Consider the following 7,496-nt stretch of genomic DNA (forward strand, 5'->3'; position numbering starts at 1 on the left):
CTTGTCTAGCTTAAAAAAAACAATTATGATATGTTAAAAAGCAAGAAAAAGCTCACTCTGAAGAGAAAAAATTTTTTTATCAGAACTGGGTTTAGATATTACACAGATGTTGGAGTTATTGGCTGAGAATTTAAAAGAGCTATCATTCGTATGTTAAGTGCTATATTGGAAAAAGTAAACAACATGTAAGTATAGGAAACATAAATAGAGGGAAGGAAACTCTAAGAAAGAATCCAAATAAATGGCTAAATGTCCAAAACACTTTAACATTAATGAAGAATGTTGGTTTATCAGTGGACTGACTCAACATGGCAAAGAAAAATGATCAGTGAACTTGAGATTAGGTCAAAGATAAGAAAGAATTAAAAAATATATATAATGCCCAAGGTCTTTGGGACCCTATTAAAAGAGTAACTTATGTGTAACTGGAATATCAGAAGAAGAAGAAAAAAACCATGGAGTCAAAAACATAGTTGAAATCATAGTCATTGAGGACTTTCCAAAATTGATGACAAACACCAAGTCACAGATTCAGAAATCTCAGAAACACCAGGAAAATAAATACCACAACAAAACATCCCCCCAATATATCTAGGTCTGTCCTTTTAAAGTGTAGAGAACAAAGAAAAGAGATAATCTTGAAATCACTAAAGGAGAAAACCTATTGCAGTGGTGTCCAGCATTTTGATGTCTCTGGGCCACACTGGTAAAAGAGTTGTCTTGAGTCACACATTAAATATATTGTAACATGTAATCACACAAAAAAAATCATAATATTTTAAGTAAATTTATGATTTTGTATTGGGCCACATTCATAGCCATCCTGAGCCACGTGTGGTCTGTGGGCCACAGGTTGGACACTCTTGCAGTATAGAGGAACGAGGATAAGGATTTTTTCTTTTTTTCATCAGAATCCACATAAGCAAGTGCAGAGTAGACACAGACAATGGTATGGTGATTAACACAGGAAAAGGGGTTGAGGGAGGTAGGGTAAAAGGAGGATAAATGGTGATGGTAGGATACTTGACTTGGTGTGGGGAACACAATATAATATACAGATGATGTATATTATACAGAGAATTGTACAATGAACACCTATATAATTTTGTTAACCAAAATCACATCAATAAATTCAATCAAATTTAAAAAAAACTTTCTGAAACAGAAAATTGACTGAGATATTTAATGTGTTGAAATAATAATATCATGATCCTAGAATTATATATTCAGCAAGAATTATCCTTCAAAAGTGAAAGAGACAAACAAAAGATGAACACAAACTAAAGAAATTTATTCCCAACAGACTTGCCATGCAAGAATTGTTTTATAATATCTTCCAGCATAAGGAAAATAATATAGATCAGAAACTCAGAACTACACAGTAAAGGAGGAACATCAATAAAGGAATAAATGAAGGTAAACTTTTCATTTATTTCATTATTTTTTCTCAATTCTATATTCTTTTTCTATTGTTAATGCTATTACAGATATCCCCATTCCCTCCCTTTGCCCTCCTCCACCTAGCCCCACCTCAAAATACAACTTCTTGTTTATAGAAAAATAGTTACCACTTTTAAGTGATTATAGCATGTGGATAAGGGTATGGATAAATGAAATAAATGTATAGCAGTGCCATAGGGACAAGAGAGAGGGACTGAAAATTCCCTCTCTCTTGCACCTGTAGAGATTACATGCACCTATACTACATATGTAGAGTTATAGTCTATTTGAAGGTTGACTTAGGTTATTCTAAAATGTATATTCTAAACTCTTAGATAAACTATAAAAAAATAAAGAAGTATAATTGATTTACTAAGAGTGAAAATTAAATTATATAAATTGCTATTTTTAAATTGGAGAAGGTAGAAAAAGAGGTGGCATTAAAAGGATGAAGAATAAATTCAGTGCATAGGAAACAGTTGCAGACATGGCAAATATTAACCCAACTTTATGGGATTTTCTTAACTTCTGTATCGCACATTTAGCTCATTTTCTCTTCTTCTTCTTTTATGATTAATGAATTTAAGGCTGTAAATCTCTGTGTGAGGACACCTTTAGCTTTAATATGCATGTGAAAATTTGATATATTTTTAATATCATTCAGATCTACATAATTTCTAAATTGCTTATTTTAACTAAAATATGTTTTAATTTCATTTTTGATTAATCAAATGTTTATATTACGTACATTTTCTAAGTGTATATTTTTATGTTATCTATTCTACTGATTTCTACCTTAATTGCCCTGTGGTCTGAATCACTGAAAATGTGATAATTTTTTGAAATTTGTTGCAACTTTTTTTGCCTTAGAATATATTTAATGTACATAAAATTTCCATGTCAACTTAAAAAATGTGTATTTTCTAATTGTTAGCTATAGAGGTCTATCTATGCCCAATAGATCATGTAAATATTTTCATAATTTTTCCTGCTTGGCACAACAGCAAATGAGAGGTTTTTGGAATAATTCATGTATTAATTATGCCACACAGAACTAAGATTTTCATTATGAATTGTTTATGATTATATGATTTTTTAAGTTTATTGTTTATTTAGATTACTCTGAGCTCTATAAGTCCTCACTTCCCATATGTCTTGCAGAATCCTCCATGATTTATTTTTCTCCTTGCTATGATACTTTCTCTAAAAATACTCTTTAAAGAAGTTACTTATGTGGACTTCTGACCAAAATGGAGGTATAGGTAGACACACTTTGCCTCCTCCCACAACCAACAGAAGGACAACACAAATTAAAAAACAAAAATACAACCAGAACTACCAGGAAATCAAACAGTATGGAAGCCAAACAACCAAGAATTTAAAAAAGAAACTTTCATCCAGACCAGCAGGAGGGGCAAGGGTAGGCAGCGGGTGTGGAAAGGCTGCATGGCAAGGAAGCAGCTAGAGGATTGGGTGATGCAGTTGCTAGCAGACTGGGTGGTCCCATGTTCATGTGCAGATAAACTGGGAGAAACAACTGAGCAGCGAGACTGCACAACCCAGGGTTCCAGCACAGGAAAAGAAAGCCTCAAAACCTCTGGCTATAAAAACCTATGGTGGGTGCGGTGGCAGGAGAAACTTCCAGAATCACAGGGGAGTTCAGTGGAGAGACCCACAGGGTCCTAGAATGTACTGAAACCCACACCCCGAGAATCAGCAAAAGGAGGGCCCAATTGGCTTATGGGTAGTGGAGGAAGCGAATGAAAGCAGGACAAGTGCTGAATAAGTGGCATTGTTATCTCTCTGACCCCTCCTCCCACATATAGCACCACAATGCAGCGAAGTGGGTTGCCCTGCCCTGGCGAATAGCTAAGCCTCCACCACTTACAATGTAACAGGTGTGCCAAGACAAGGAAATATGGCCCAAATGAAAGAACAGATCACAACTCCAGAAAAAAATACAACTAAGCTATGAAGAGATAGCCAACCTATCAGATGCAGAGTTCAGAACACTGGTAATCTGGATGCTCACAGAAGTGATTGAGAATGGTCACAAATTAGAGGAAAAAGTGAAGGCTATGCAAAGTGAAATAAAGAAAAATGCACAGGGAACCAACAGAGAAGGAGAGGAAATGGGGACTCAAGTCAATGATTTGGAGCAAAAGGAAGAGATGAACATTCAACCAGAAAAGAATGAAGAAACAAGAATTCAAAAAAGAACGAAAGGCTTAGGAACCTCTGGTACAACTTTAAACATTCCAACATCTGAACCATAGGGGTGCAGGAAGGAGAAGAGGAAGAGCAAGAAATTGAAAGCTTATTTAAAAAAATAATGAAGTAGAACTTCCCCAATCTGGCAAAGGGAATAGACTTCCAGGAAGTCCTGGAAGCTCAGAGAGACCCAAAGAAGTTGGACCCAAGGAAGCACACACCAAGGCACATCATAATTACATTACTCAAGATTAAAGATAAGGAGAGAATCTTAAAAGCCACAAGAGGAAAGGAGACAGTTACCTACAAAGGAGACCCCATAAGACTATCAGCTTATTTCTCAAAAGAAACATTGCAGGCAAGACGGGGTTGGAAAGAAGTATTCAAAATCATGAAAGGTAAAGACCCAACTCCACAATTACTCTATCCAGCAAAGCTATCATTTAGAATGGAAGGGCAGATAAAGTGCTTCCCAGATAAGGTAAAGTTAAAGGAGTTCATCATCACTAAGCCTTTATTATATGAAATGTTAAAGGGTCTTATGTAAGAAAAAGAAGATCAAAACTATAAACAGTAAAATGACAACAAACACAATTATCAACAACTAAATTTAAAAACAAATACAAAACAAAAACAAACTAAGCAATCAACTAGAACAACAGTAGAATCACAGAAATGGAGATCATATGGAGGGCTATTAGCTCAGAGGGGGAGGAAGGAGAATGGGAGAAAAGGAACAGGGAACAAGAAGAATAAATTGAATGTACAAAATAGACAGGGGGAGATTAAGAATAGTATAGGAATTGGAGAAGCCAAAGAACTTGTATGTGAGACCCATGGACATGAACTAAGGAGGGGGACTGTCAGTGGGATTGGGGGCTGCAGGGTGGAAGGGAATAAAGTGGAGAAAAAAATTGAGACAACTGTAATAGCATAATCAATAAAATATACTTAAAATTAAATTACAAAAAAAGAAGAGTTCCAGGTTAAAATTAAAGATCTTGTGTTTTTTTTTAATTGTTACTTCCATTGCTTGTATCCACTAATTGTACAAAATTTTATTGAATGAACCTGTACTTTTACTATTTAAAAAAGTTTCCTGTGTAGTAAGCTTTCGAAACCTTGCATACCTAAAAAATTATTTTTCTTCAAGACTTCAAAGATAGTACCATTGTTTTCTTATATCATGAATTGCTTTGTGAATGCTGATATCAATCTCATCCAAAATCTTTTTTGATGTTATGGTATTCCTTACAATATGCTTTGATTTTTAGATTTATTCTATCTTTGCTAATATTAAATATTTTTGCTACTATGATTATGTATCTATTGTTTATCTCTCCTATGTTATCATATATATTTATATTTTGTCTTCTCTAAACTTTTTTATTCAGTGAACCCATAAAATCTTATGGTCTTTGAAATTTTTAAATCTAGGAAAAACTTGGTCATTAGTCCTTCAAATATTTCCTCTTTTTTATTCCTTTTGGACTGCTAATCTATGGCTACTGATACATATTTTTAACTTTCATATCTCTCAACTGTGTGCTTTTATATTTTCTTTTAAAATCTCTTTATGATGAATTTTGAAATAGATCTTTGAATAAATCTTCCAGCTCATTATTTAGTTCACTATATTGTTACTTAGTTGTGTTCATTTGTTAAACTCTTATATTGAGTGATTTAATTTTTAAAATTTATTTTTAATTATAACTTACTTATTATGTTATTTTCAGGTGTGCAACATAGTAGTTCTGATTCAACATGTATCTACAAAGTGATAGAGTGATTCATTTAAACAACTACACTTTCAATCCTAGAATCATTATGCCACTTAAAGATTTGTATTCAATAGTGTATGATAGGAAACGCATCACAGTGGTTTAACCAAAAGACAATTTTATCACATACAATAAGTCCAGAAATAGGTTGTCCAGGAATTGCATGTTAGGTTTATGTTGCTAGTGAGGACTCAGGCTCCGTCTCTTTTTTCTTCTCAGACTCTTACTGTCACATGACTTTTTTTCCCCCCCCCCCCCCCCCTTCCCCCCTTTTCTTCCCCCCCCCCCCCCTCCTTTTTTCTTTTCCTCCGGGTTATCTTCATGCTTAATCTCACTTAGTATCTTCTCTAGCACTGCGTCTCTGTCCTAGACAAAAAGATGGAATGGCAAAAAAGCAAAACTCACCATTTTTAGAGAGTTTTTTTTGTAGATGGTTCATTCAATAATTTCTGCTTTTCCCATTAGACTCTGAGTGTAGTGAAGGAAAAGAAGCAGGCAATGGTTGGTAAAGGTGAAAGAGTAATCATGGAAGAAATGAACAGAAAGGATACATCATGTGGGAGTGGTCCTGGGGAAATCCATAAGGTAAGAGCCTGTGACACAGAAAGACTCTGCCTACCTGTCTTCTGAGAGTACCAGTTGCATCAGGAAGAGAAAAGATGAAGATGTGGAAGATGTGGCCCCATCATTGCATGACTAAGGGCACCATAAAGGAATAAAAGGAAAAGCATAAAGAAGAAATGGAGGAGGAACCCTGCCAAGCATCCCAGGTAATAGAGAGGGAAAAACCAGTGCCAGAAGCTAACCCAGGCAAACAAGAAGGTGCCAGTGTAAGCACAGTAGAAACAGTGATCCAGGAAAATGCATTTTCCCCAGAGATGTCTGCAGAGAAGATTACATAAGAAGGCACTATTAAGCAAGATATGAGTGAAGACACAGAGGAGGAGCAACAAAAAGGTGTCACATGTTGACATTGATGTTTTGCCACAAATTATTTGTTGTTTAGAGCCACCTGTGGTAAAGACAGAGATGGAGACAATTTCTGATTCCTCACAAAGGACAGAAGTCTCCATCCAGGATGTCCCTATTGTTCAAACTAAGGACAAAACCATCTCATATGAGTCTCCACAGATTGATGGCAGGGCGGCTAGTGACTCAGGCACATTTCTGACTGCACAACCCATCATATTTGACTCCATGTCAACAACACAAACTACACACATCATCAAGACTATAAAAGGTGGAACATCTAAAACAAGAATTGAGAAATGCATTGTGATAACAAGAGATGCAGATACTGATCATGTCTAGGAGCTGGCCCAAACAATCAGGGAAGCCAGAGAGCAGCATACCCAGCATGATGGTCATAAGAATGGTGCTGCACAAAGAAAATGAATTGGAGAAAGGGGATGAGTAAGTTAAGAAATTTATTTTTTTAATTATTTATTATTTTTTCCATTGCCAATTAGCCACTTTATACAACCCACACCCCCACCACAATCACAACACTGTTTCAGGGCCATGAATCCTTTTTCCTTTTTGCTCAGTCCCTCTCCCTGTATACCTACCCCATAACTGTCATCCTGCTCACTATCTACAAGTCTGTCTCTATTTTGCTCGTTACTTCAGTATGTTTATTAGATTACACATATAAGTGAAATCATGGTATTTGTCTTTCTCTGACTGGCTTATTTTACTTAGCATAATGTTCTCTAGGTCCATCCATGCTGTCATAAAGGGTAAAATTTTTTCTTTTTTTATGGCTGACTAGTATTCCATTGTATAAATGTCCCATAATTGTTTTATCCACTCAATGATTTCTTTTTATTTTTTTAAATATGTTTTATTGATGATACTATTACAGTTGTCCCAATTTTCCCCCTTTTGTCCACCTCCACCTGGTAACCTCCATTCCCTCTGAGGCAATACTCCCCTTAGTTCAGTCATGTGTCATGCATATAAATTCTTTGGCAACTCCATTTCTTATCCTGTTCTTAACATCCCCCTGCCTGTTCTTAACATACCAATATGCACTTCTTAATCCCCACACATTTTTACCTATTC

At 35.4% G+C, this 7,496-nt stretch overlaps 1 pseudogene; it reads left to right on the forward strand.

The window, feature by feature from the left end:
• Positions 1-4,042: 4,042 nt before the first annotated feature.
• LOC129061767 (band 4.1-like protein 2) lies at positions 4,043-6,849 on the forward strand (annotated as a pseudogene).
• Positions 6,850-7,496: the final 647 nt, after the last annotated feature.

This window comes from Pteronotus mesoamericanus, unplaced genomic scaffold (genome assembly GCF_021234165.1).
Source record: "Pteronotus mesoamericanus isolate MK-2021 breed Mesoamerican mustached bat unplaced genomic scaffold, CSHL_Meso_final scaffold_651, whole genome shotgun sequence".
Taxonomy (NCBI): domain Eukaryota; kingdom Metazoa; phylum Chordata; class Mammalia; order Chiroptera; family Mormoopidae; genus Pteronotus; species Pteronotus mesoamericanus.